Source organism: Telmatherina bonti (assembly GCF_933228915.1).
Source record: "Telmatherina bonti genome assembly, chromosome: 22".
NCBI lineage: Eukaryota > Metazoa > Chordata > Actinopteri > Atheriniformes > Telmatherinidae > Telmatherina > Telmatherina bonti.
The window spans coordinates 29616858-29629774 of NC_136631.1; the positions used below are offsets into that span (position 1 = coordinate 29616858).

The window sequence follows — 12917 nt, forward strand, 5'->3', positions numbered from 1 at the left end:
CTGATCTCCAGTCCAGCTCTAACCTGCAGTCCAGCTCTAACCTGCAGTCCAGTTCTGATCTCCAGTCCAGTTCTAACCTGCAGTCCAGTTCTGATCTCCAGTCCAGTTCTAACCTGCAGTCCAGTTCTGATCTCCAGTCCAGTTCTGATCTCCAGTCCAGTTCTAACCTGCAGTCCAGTTCTGATCTCCAGCCCAGTTCTAACCTGCAGTCCAGTTCTGATCTCCAGTCCAGTTCTAACCTGCAGTCCAGTTCTGATCTCCAGTCCAGTTCTAACCTGCAGTCCAGTTCTGATCTCCAGTCCAGTTCCAATCTCCAGTCCAGTTCCAACCTGCAGTCCAGTTCTAACCTGCAGTCCAGTTCTAACCTGCAGTCCAGTTCCAACCTGCAGTCCAGTTCCAACCTGCAGTCCAGTTCCGATCTCCAGTCCAGTTCCGATCTCCAGTCCAGTTCCGATCTCCAGTCCAGTTCTGATCTCCAGTCCAGTTCCAACCTGCAGTCCAGTTCCGATCTCCAGTCCAGTTCTGATCTCCAGTCCAGTTCCAACCTGCAGTCCAGTTCCAACCTGCAGTCCAGTTCCAACCTGCAGTCCAGTTCTGATCTGCAGTCCAGTTCTAACCTGCAGTCCAGTTCTGATCTGCAGTCCAGTTCTGATCTGCAGTCCAGTTCTAACCTGCAGTCCAGTTCTGATCTGCAGTCCAGTTCTGATCTGCAGTCCAGTTCTAACCTGCAGTCCAGTTCTGATCTGCAGTCCAGTTCTGATCTGCAGTCCAGTTCTGATCTCCAGTCCAGTTCCAACCTGCAGTCCAGTTCCGATCTCCAGTCCAGTTCTGATCTGCAGTCCAGTTCTGATCTGCAGTCCAGTTCTAACCTGCAGTCCAGTTCTAACCTGCAGTCCAGTTCCAACCTGCAGTCCAGTTCTGATCTCCAGTCCAGTTCTGATCTCCAGTCCAGTTCTGATCTCCAGTCCAGTTCTGATCTCCAGTCCAGTTCTGATCTCCAGTCCAGTTCTAACCTGCAGTCCAGTTCTAACCTGCAGTCCAGTTCCAACCTGCAGTCCAGTTCCAACCTGCAGTCCAGTTCCAACCTGTAGTCCAGTTCTGATCTCCAGTCCAGTTCTGATCTCCAGTCCAGTTCCAACCTGTAGTCCAGTTCTGATCTCCAGTCCAGTTCTAACCTGCAGTCCAGTTCCAACCTGCAGTCCAGTTCCAACCTGCAGTCCAGTTCTGATCTCCAGTCCAGTTCTGATCTCCAGTCCAGTTCTGATCTCCAGTCCAGTTCTGATCTCCAGTCCAGTTCTGATCTCCAGTCCAGTTCCAACCTGCAGTCCAGTTCCAACCTGCAGTCCAGTTCTAACCTGCAGTCCAGTTCCAACCTGCAGTCCAGTTCCAACCTGCAGTCCAGTTCTAACCTGCAGTCCAGTTCCAACCTGCAGTCCAGTTCCAATCTGCAGTCCAGTTCCAACCTGCAGTCCAGTTCTGATCTCCAGTCCAGTTCTAACCTGCAGTCCAGTTCTAACCTGCAGTCCAGTTCTAACCTGCAGTCCAGTTCCAACCTGCAGTCCAGTTCCAACCTGCAGTCCAGTTCTAACCTGCAGTCCAGTTCCAACCTGCAGTCCAGTTCCAACCTGCAGTCCAGTTCCAACCTGTAGTCCAGTTCTGATCTCCAGTCCAGTTCTGATCTCCAGTCCAGTTCCAACCTGTAGTCCAGTTCTGATCTCCAGTCCAGTTCTAACCTGCAGTCCAGTTCCAACCTGCAGTCCAGTTCCAACCTGCAGTCCAGTTCCGATCTCCAGTCCAGTTCCAACCTGCAGTCCAGTTCCAACCTGCAGTCCAGTTCCAACCTGCAGTCCAGTTCCAACCTGCAGTCCAGTTCTAACCTGCAGTCCAGTTCCAACCTGCAGTCCAGTTCCAACCTGCAGTCCAGTTCTGATCTCCAGTCCAGTTCTTCTTCGTCCCATTTCTTCTCTGTAATCCAGCTTCATAGTTCCTTTTATAAATCCTCATCTGTTGTCTGGTCAGTATGACATCCTAAAGTTTGATTTTCTTTTGGACATTGTCCTCGCAGTGGCACAGGATCCTTTAGATCTGCATTATTAGTTTAGTAACACTTCGACATGGCCTTTGGGTTAAAAATAGCAGCATAAAGATGCATTCTAATGGCTCTGAAAGCCCTGCACTTTGAAAAGGGGTTATTTAAACCAAATGCTTTGTATTTTTACATCGCTTCAGATCATGTGAGTTTGTTAGATGAAAAATACTTTACACAGTTTGATATGTCGGGGTCAGATATTTAACCCTGGGGTCTGAGGTTAGTCATCCGTTACTTTTATTGTTGGACAAAAATGACAGAAATCAGACATTATTACAGATGATAGGGACATCTTTGGCCAAACAAGAAGTGACATCCTCTGTAAAATCCTTCCAGTCTGTTTGCCAGAAATGGTTTGAAACATAGAGCAAAATAAAACCTCTATTATTAAGGATTCTATTATAACTGATTCGTTTCTGCAACGCATCACTTTTGTGTTGCATCCTCAAGCTCCTTTTTTACTCCACATTGCAGCTGTGCAAGCGGTCTGATAATTATGAACTCCCTTTTTTATTTATATTTATTTTAAAAATCAATCTCAATATCCTGATAGATCAGAAAAATGTAAACAATTATAACATTTTAAGTTTTTAAGCTTTATTGTTTCACTGTTGGAAAAATTAGGAAACATTGGCCATATTTGAACGGAAGTTTTAATTCCTCTTTAATTCCAAATAAAAGTTAATAATAGTTTAAAGTGTTGAAAAGTGACCATATAAACACCTAATTCCAAATGCAAACGTCAATTCAGATATAAGTTAATTCTGAGGTAAGTAGCTGGTTTATTCGCATTTTAAATCTGAACTGATTAATTCCTTTGTCATGTAACCCTTAATTCCACTCTAAGTTAATTCCGATGGTTCTGCGCATGCTCGTTACTTTGTCCCGTCCCGATTCCGCGCATATTCCACACGCTGTTTTGCCTCCTGTCTTTGGGAGTCTCTCTTCTTTCTCCTTCTCAGTTGCAGAACAAAGTGAAGTAGTATGCGTGCGTTGTGCTGGTACCTGAAAATTATGATCCAAATAACAGCGAAACGGGTACTTGTTATGTAGTTTTCCATGTTACAACCTAAAAGACGGGAAGCAGGAAGCAAATTTGGATTTTTCCGGTAGATGTCAACACATCACATCCGCCCTCTGTCCAATCAGAATCCCCACCGATCTAAAGCAGAATTAAGGACGTATTTCCATGTAAACTCGTTTATTCGGAATAATTCAATTCCAAATGATTATTTCTGAATTAAAAAAACATCATGTAACCATACCCATTGTTACTGTACAGTGATATTTTCTTTTCAGAACGAGCTAAGCGGCACAGATTTATCACCGGAAAGCAGTATGTTTGGTCTCTTCTGTCTTTCTGAAGTCAAATGTTTTTCATATTTTCCTTTATGGCCAGAAAACATTTGTCTGTAAATATGCTAGTTGATTTGTAATATGACACAGACAATATTGTTGAGGTAAACACTTGTTTTAATCCCTTTTTCAAACTGTTTGTGCGTGCTAACTGCTAGCTTCCCCATAGTATTCTCCATAGATGTTAGCCTTGAGCTAACTTATCAACTTTTATACATTTTCATGTCTAATTTCACATAATTCCACTGAGACAATGGATGTATTTCCAGTGAGATACAGATGTATTTTCCTCATGTTTTCTTAGTTTCATACTCTTCATCAGTAAAAGTTTCAGAATGGATTCAGCCTGGGATCTTTCTTGGGGAATGATCTGCTGAGCTGTTGCAGAAACTCGAACATGCAATGCACACACATTCGGTGGCAGAATATGGGAAGCAGTGAGTGCCAAATAAGTCGATGGATTTGTCGCCACTTCTGTTTTGAAAACAAGTCGCTATAAGGGTACAGAAATACTCTCATCTACTGGTATTACTACAATTAAGATGAAATTGCACATCCCAACCACTTTTACACGCAGATACATAAAATGCTTCTTATTAAATGTAAATAAACAAGATTCGGGGAAGGTGTGTGTTGTGTTGTATTAATGTCTCTGCTGCAGGACTTCCAGCGCTACACAGCTCTGCTGTATTTTCCATCATTTGTAGACCTTTAGTTCTACGTTTAGACAGATTATTACATCTTGTCATGTTTTGCAGGTGAGTTTTTAAATGATTTTCCGCATTTCTAAGTGAATGATGGTGGGGACAGTTTTCTTTAACTGCGCAATGGATCTTCTCCTGCAGGGTCTTAAAAAAACTTAAAAGTAGTAGTAAGTAGTAAGATGCTGGTCTCAAGAAATATCTCTTGATGCCACCGAATTTGTGTGCATCAAGAGATATTTTTGCTTTTATTTTCTTTGACGAACTAAACATGTTTTCCCTCAACCAATAAAGCTCCTTTCAATTTGAAGATTAATGGATTATCATGGCAACTTATTAACAAAAATCGAATGGAGAGAAAAGCGTTTTGTCCCAGCCATTATGTTGAAGTTAGGAATAGTTTATCATTGACTTTGCAAGGAGACATTATGGGGAACATTTTACCCGATGCACAACAAGCCTTTATATACACATGAAAGAAAGCTTCCAGACTCTGTCAGCAAAATGCAAAAATGCTTTTTAATGCAGCATGGGTGGAAAAATGTCCTTCTCAGCCTGGTGGAAATGGGTGAAGAACCCGTTCCAGGCCTGGTGCACCTTGTGCAAAAAGAACATCAAACTGGGAACGATGGGAACCAAAGCTTTGGAGTTGCGTGAGCAACTAGTGAAGCATATCGTCGCATTAAAATGCAAACTGTATATGTCTTAACTGTCAGGTACGGATACCAGCAGACAGACAAGTTCTGTCTCGGAGTCTTCCTTCGCGTCTCGAGCTCGCGTGGGAGGACTGCTCTGTCTCTGACCTCCATGGCAGCAAGCTTTAAAAAAGACATGAGCAAAAAATAGAAAGGAGATGTACAATGCTGCCCAGCTCACCCATGGTTTCTCTCTGGACTCTTGTTCGGCCAATGAAGCCCTCCGACGTGCTCCTGTCTTCCCTCCCTCCCCCTTCCAGCCTCCCCTCAGGAGAAACCTGATCTGCTAGGTGTCTCTTTACACGTTAGCAGCCTCATTGCTCTAAAGGAGTCTGAAGAGGAGCTGGGCTTTGTTGAAGCACCGTAATCCTAATGTTTGTCTTAGATCAGCTGATGCGCCGACGTTCACGACTGTTTGTTGCTTCCTAACGGTGGGAGGAAATCTGATTCAGTGAGTTACAGCATGAGTCGTGGACATAACTGCTAGCATTAAAGTTAGCCTTTCAGGGCTCGTCTTCTTCCAGCAGGTCCAGCCTGTCTGCCGGGGCACTGGACTGGAAATGTATTTTTACTGGTGGAGATGGGAATAGAAAGCTCTCGCTCTGACTGAAGCTAGACGGTGGTGCTCGCTTGTCCCGCAGTTTACTCTGTCATGGTTTTACTGATGGGAGTTGTCTCCTGATCTTTAACATGCAGAATAAAAAAACCAAACTGATTTCATTTTTATTGGAATCAATCATTAACCTTTAACATGTAGAAGGGTATTTTCTTTCTTTTTTTTTTTTTTTTTTTTTTTTTTTTTTACTAGAATCACAGTAGTTTTATTATATCCCAGTAGCTTCAGCCTGTTGGACCATTCAGTAGACCACCAGCTGGTTTTATTTGGAACCTGGAACAAGTGGGAACTCTTTTTCATGTTTAAAGACAGAAACCGCCATCAGGGAACAGATCGCATACATGGTTTTCATGTGACAGATGGCATCCAGGTTTTTAGCAACAACTTGGTTCAGCATACAAGCACAGATGTGTTCAGTGACCCAACACACACACACACACACACACACACACACAAGGCTGCTGCAGAGGCAGGTGTGGTTTAAGTGATGGACACATAGCTTCTGTGGAATTCCTGCAGCATTAGTCTCAGACTGGACCAGTCCATTACCACACTTTTTTTTGTCAGCTTGTCCTGTCCAGCATCACATCAGTAGAACGGTGGTCTGGCTGCTGGGTTGTGCCAAACAAATCTGCTTTCCCAACAGCAGCTTTATGGATACAAGCCCCTCTTGTTACTTCGTATTACTCTTTCTTCTTTCCTTATATAAAATAAAGGAGAAAAAAAGAGAAAGTGAGGAAAAGGGGGAGAGAGAGAGAGAGATACACCAGATAGACATCAACCGTTTGAGCTGGGCATTGTAAAGAGAGAGAGAGAGACAGAGAGATGCTACACCTGTAAGGTAACGGACCACCACCTGCAGCCCCTCCAAGAAAACAAAACCAACAATTATCACAACAACTTACAGGACAGACAAGCTGAGGGAAAAGAAAGTTCATCCTGACGACAAACATAAAGAACAAACAACATAAAGATAACTGGAGTTGATGATTAAACCCACTGGACGTTACAGCGGCTGGAGCAGCATGCTGGGTAGTAAATGTGATTAGTGACCCCTCCCCCAGAGATCAGAGGTTGACCAGGGGATCTACGGGGCCCTGGAGTCCAGTCATCACCTGAGGGCATGAATCCCAGCCAACCCACCACAGGGGCGACCACGCATCCCCCCCAGAGAGAGACCACAGCCAGGGCACTCCCCAGCCATGAGCTGTAGGAGGCTGGCGAGGCGGGGTAGAAGAACCTCCTGGACTAGGACGGCACACGGCTCCTAGTGGGAGTAAATTCTCTGGTCTGCAGTGCAGGATGCAGGATCAGTGGACAAGACGAGAGCAGAAAGGAATCGTGTTGTGAAACGGTGTGACAGTGATGTGCAGGTTTTTGTCCCGTCAACAGCGGCGTGAAACGGCCTGCTGCCGTGTGCGTGTTGCTGGACACCGTTGCAGAGAGCAAAGTTTACCAGGAGCGCGGCATGTGTTAATGATTGACAGCAGCCTGGCGCCGTGCAGCAGCGCCTGGACGAGACCTGAGAACATGCAGGGTGGAACATGTATAGGCTCATAATATGTATTTATATGGTTTAGGTTTTTTCCATCCCACGCTACCTGCTCCCAGTTTGTGCAGCCAGAAGGCAGCAGACAACAAGCATCAGTTTGACTGCAGTTTCAGCCTGGAGAGCATCAGGATGTGTCTGCACATGCTGGGTGTCACCGAGTTTTAAAGTTCTGCCTCCGCTGAAAGAAAAATGTCCTCTTGTCCAGTGAACATGGCGGCGTTTCATATTGATCAGTTTTGCAGCTGCAGCCAGACTCTGGCTAACGGTGGCAAAGGTGACAGAGATATTTCTGTTTTGGTTTGTGAAACCAACCTTGTGTGTGTGTTTGGTGAACGTTACTCAGCTTTAGCTTGACATGTAACGTGTAGCGACTCCTCTCCCATAACGTCAGAGGTGAAAACACGCTGATGGATCACATGCCCATGTCATGCAGTAAGATTTACCATTTCATGACATTTTCTTTCTTTTGTTTTATTGGAATTATTTTAATCATTGAACCAGATCCTTTTATGATGTGTGTTTTTAAAGGTGCGCCCCTCGGTCTGCCTGACCCGTTTGTTTTGGTCTAATCTTAGACGGCTGATAAAGGAATGGAATTTCTCCACTGTGAGATTAATAAAGTTTTCTGACCAAATCAGATGTTTTAAACAGATAAATAATCTGTTTGTTGCATCATCAACCTATTTATTCAGAAAATATTTTCAAAAAATTATAATAATTCAGAAGTTCATATTTATTATTTTAATTTATTTTTAATTGTTTTAGTAAAAAAGATCTTGTTTATTTTTTTTTTTATTCTGCTTTTTTGATCAATTATTGTGGAATTAAAAAACAAAAAACTGACACATTTAGTGAATTTGTCTAATTCAGAAGGGTGGCAGCGGCTCAGGTGGTAGAGCCCGCTCGTCTTGTGACCTGATGGTCGGCGGTTTGAGTCCTGCTCCCCTATGGACCGGTTCTAAGCCCAGGTAAATGCAGTGGGTTTCGTCAGGAAGGACATCTGGCGTAAAACGTGTCAGTTTACTGGTGCGATGATTAGCGGTAGCGAGCCCTTCAGAGAGACGAACCGAAAGGGACACGTTAGCATTTAGCTAATTCTGTGTAAATCAGGATTTATTAATCTGGCTAGATGTATTCTGAAAGTTTCTTGCTGTAGAGGACGATCAGTTCGACCGTCTTACAGGTGAAGTAGACATGCTGATAATAGAAAGTATGGTGTTTACATGCGAGTACGATGGTGGTAGTAGTGATAACAGGTGATGGCAGCCATGCTGCTGGTTGTGTGGTGAGCAGAGGGAGCAGATGTTCCCGCCACCGGTGTTTAGCCTGTTCAGTAATCCTTTATGTAACTTGTTACTTTGACTGCAGGAGGTGGAGTACAGTCCGTTTCAGTCAAGCTTACATGTGCACCAGTGTTTAGCTGCTCACAGTCATCAGACAGTCAGCGTAGCATCCAGTATGACCAGTATGAGTTTATGTCTGATGTTTCTCCACTGTGAACGACCCTCTTCCAGCAGCGGTCTCACCTGCATCAGTACGGTTCTGTTTCTAGCTGCGTGACGATGGCGTACATACAGAACATAATATCTCCATTCCCTCTGCTCCAATCACCTGCTGCGTCCATCTGTCCGAGCCACTCGCTCTCACGCTGTAACTCAAGCTCGCTTGCCCTTCACACATCTTCACCACTTTTAGAGATGTGGGGCTTTCCCTTTCACACACGCTGTGTGTGTCTGTGTGTGTGCGTGCGTGCGTGTGCGTGCGTGCGCACTACTCAGCTTACACCTTCCCAGACTTGTGTTTCCACTAAAGTCTGCTGTATCATCTGAGAACAGTGAAGCACAGTGCGCTGGTTTCCATCAAACCGTTTTCATTTCCAGTCTGGTTCCAGTTTGGTCCGCTGGCAGACTGGTCGCTTATCCTGAATAATGTCACACATTTAGGGACGAGACTTTAGTTCATCGCAATTAGTCACAGAAAAACAATCATAATTTAATCTTATGATTGCTGCGTTTACATGGGAGTTTTAATTTCTGTTTAACTCAGAATAAAAGTTAATTCTGCTGTAAACTGATGAAAAACGACCATGTAAACACTTAATTCCTGATGCAGATTTTTATTCAGAATTAAACTTAATTCCGATGTAAGTGTCTGGATTATTCGTATTTTAATTCTGAACTACATAATTCCTCCGCCATGTAAACCTTCATTCTGCTCTAAGTTAACGCCGGTCGTTCTGAGCATGCTCGTTACCTTGTCCTGTCCCGATGACGCGCGTTGTTTTACCTCCCGTGTTCGGTGGTCTATCTTTCTTCTCCTTCTCAGTTGCTGCAGAAAGTGAAGTAGTATGCTGGTGTTGAGCTGCTACTTCACATTTATAATAAAAATAGCGGCGAAACTGGTTCTTATTATGTAGTTTTTATAAGTTACGACTGAAAAGACGAGAAGCAGGGAGCCAGCTTTGTTTATTTCCGGTATACGTCATACGTCACGTTCACCCTCTGTCCAATCAGAACCCTTCCCAACCCGCCGCTCTAAAGAGGAATTAAGTGTTTCATGTAAACCTCCATTCAGAATGATTATTTTCATGGAAACTCGTAGGAGAATATGTTAAGTCCGAATGATTTAATTCTGAATTATTAATTCCGAATTAAAAAACATCATGTAACCGCAGCCAATGTTTGACAGTTTCATGGTACAGCGATTAAAGAAATGCATATGTAAGATCTCCTCTAAATTTTATGCATATTTGTCTCTATATTGGGATTTTTTAGAATATTTGAGGATAAAGCAACTCTTAACAACACGTATAGCAACTTTTTCTTGTAATTTTGGAGTAGGGTTATTAAGATACTAAACAGTTTAAACTCAGTACGGATACGAGGGATGGTGCTCAATTCTTGATTGATATTTTACACAAAATAATGCAACGAGTTTTACTATGTTGGAAAGATCTTAATTATTCTGACCTGACCAGCGTCAGAACTAGGCACAGTTAACTTTTGCCAACATCTGAAATTCTATATTCTGTTTGAAGAGAAATTTGCTCACGTTCTGATACTCTGCGTCTAATCCAGAATGAGAGTTTGGTCCACTTTTCACTGGCTCTAAACAACAATCTTACATTTCAGTCTTTCTACCAGCACAAGCTGCTTTTGGCCACAATTTGGATTTAATTGTTTTAAACCCAAATTGTTTAAAATAAATGTAATGAATTTTTGTAGACATTACAGCTGAGTTTACAATGTTAATGTCTGACTATTATTTAATTTAGTAACTCACTAAAATCCATTAAAAAAAATAAAATGTTGCTTTTGGTGGAAAGTATTTTTATATGCATATAATGCAATTTAATAAAGATTAATTATTTACAAAGCTTGAAATTACAACATTTTAAATCAACATGAAGATTTTCTATCCTGACTGACGGACAGGGTCGTGATGTGCAGATTGATCCGTAACCCGTCGATCTATTTAATCGCGGTGGGTAAATAATGCAACGAGTGTATCCTCTGTTCTTGTGTCGAATAGGTGACAAGCAAAGTTTGGCAAGATTATTTTACATAGGTCATGACTTGTGAGTTGAGAAACACCCAGTGGGGCTCTGGGAAGTACCGTGTGATTGGTTGGACTTATGAGTTGGGCGTGGTTATTGAAGTGGCGAGAAAGGACCAACATTTTTACAACATGTGGCATTAAAACACACGGACCCAGCCGCATGTGCATGACCCGCCCAGCCGCGTGTGCACGACCCGCCCAGCCGCGTGTGCACGACCCGCCCTGCCGCGTGTGCACGACCCGCCCTGCCGCGTGTGCACGACCCGCCCTGCCGCGTGTGCACGACCCGCCCAGCCGCGTGTGCACGACCCGCCCTGCCGCGGACGAAGTTTCCCGTTAAGTATGAAACAACCATGTTGACTGCACACAAAGCAGACATGGCAGCACGCAGTGATTCCTCCCCGCTGCAGACGAAGCTTCTCGTGGAGAATTAATGGATCAGACGAAAAAGAATTTTTCTCTTGTTGCGACGTTGAACAATGTTCCTGCTTCTTGTGGAGGATGTAACAAGCTCTAGACTAGATCCAGACTGGAGGAACTGAAGCTTTCAGGTCGTGTAGAACTGTGAGCGTCATCACACAGCAGATAACGGAGGAGCAAGTGTCTCCCTGTACGATCTCTGGACAAGCTGTTGAGACATTAGCATCCTGGTTTGGGTGCTAATGACGGTAGACTGAGATGTTTACTGTAAAGTTTAACTTCCATCAGCAGTTCTGCATGAAACATAGATTATCCTTCTGCCAATGAAATGATCTGAGCACGTGATGGAAGTGGGCTCATCTCCCGCCAGTGTGTTGATTCAGACTGCTGTTTTCATCCGCATGCAGAGCGCTGCTCTGAACCAGGCCATCGTAGGCCTGATGTAGACCTAAACCTTCTATGTTTGATGACTGACAGTCTGAGGCGGCTGCCGTGGGACTAACAGGGATTGAAGAGCAGGTCTTCTAGTAGATCTAATCTATTCTTATACATGGACTTGTACACATGAAGGCTGGTTGTGTAATCAGCCTGACTTCTGGGGCCTCATTTATAAAGCTGTTGCACGCATAAAATCCGCCATACGCCAATTATAGCTAACTGTTGGGGTTTATAAAAACATGACTTGGCGGTAAAATGGCCCTACCTTCACGTCAACTCTTTCCTGCCGTACGGACAGCATCTGGATGAGCGGGAAACACCAACTGCAGAAAGTAACCAAAGTTTGTGAAATTTAAGACAAAATGAACATTCACACAAAATGCTGTAAATAAAAATTATTTCCAAAATGAAAAAAATGCATATTTAATGTTGACTCACTGCAAAAATAAATCTGGATTTACAACAGAAATGTTAATAAAAACGTCAACCTCTAATATTTGTTCTGAAACGAAGTAGTTCCACATGTTATGAAAGCCAGATCACACAGTGAGTCGTACAGTAGCTGCTATACTAATAAAGTTTTTAATGAATAATTAAAGCTAAAACGACATGGTTGCTGTGCAGAATTGACCATAATTAATCAGAACTGATGGTTGGATGTAAAATGCACCCCAATACATAAAGATGCACGGTGGCTTATCGGTCCCGGCTGGAGGACATGGCGCTTTATAGGCTCCAGGCCAGCTTCTTATCTGTGAGAGTGGGCAGCCGCCCTCCGTTCACTTTCTCCTCCATTTTAATGTCTGACCACTTTATTTTTACTTTCTGGATAAGTCCGGTGGTCTGATGAGGCGTTGGCAGCGTCTGTCCCCTGCTGACGCTCCTCAGCAGGGGCGATGTCCATCCCGTGTCCACCAAATAAAATATTTTTACATTTTATAACCTTATCTATTAAAATTTCTTCCTCAAATTCCAGAAATTTTTTTTCCCCCTGTTAAGCCTCATGGAAATGAGATTGATTGTTTATCAGGTTGTTCACCTGACCGTTTATAGCCAACATGTGACAAGATGTTTCCTCACATGTGCCAAATGTAATGTTGAATCTGATTTATAGAAAGAAACAGGCGTGGGACGTGCGTGCCGCATCTCCTGTAGCCACCTGTAGTCATCTTTGCTACGCGTAGTTTTATAAATCTCCTGGACCAGACATCCAACTGCTTTCTCTCTCTGTCTGTCTCTCTCTCTCTCTCGCTCTCTCGCTCTGTGTCTGGTTTGGCTTTTTTCCATTATTAATTAAGCTGCAGCGACTTGTCTTTGTTGCTCTGCCAAGCGGCCCAGATGAGTTTCTGCAGAACCAGAACAGGCGGACAGCGAGGAGAAAATAAAGCTGAAGCGTCAGTGTTTCCACCAGCCTGCTCATAAAGTATCTCAGAATAACCAGGATGCTGTAGAACTCATTGGCTTAAGAATCTGTGATGTTTCTGTAGAAAAG

The 12917-nt window shown here is 43.5% G+C and overlaps 1 protein-coding gene across 7 annotated transcripts in view; it reads left to right on the plus strand.

Annotated features, from left to right (window-relative positions):
• The window catches only part of ppp2r5eb (protein phosphatase 2, regulatory subunit B', epsilon isoform b), a 58566-nt gene that overhangs the window by 12211 nt on the left and 33438 nt on the right, over window positions 1-12917 (plus strand). Inside the window, exon 1 of one of the 7 annotated variants that reach the window (XM_079262251.1) lies at window positions 5151-5292. The exons of the other annotated variants lie outside the window; for them this stretch is intronic. The gene's annotated coding sequence lies outside the window, so the exon portion shown is untranslated. Of the gene's footprint in view, window positions 1-5150; window positions 5293-12917 lie in introns of those variants that run through there. 7 annotated transcript variants of the gene reach the window in all.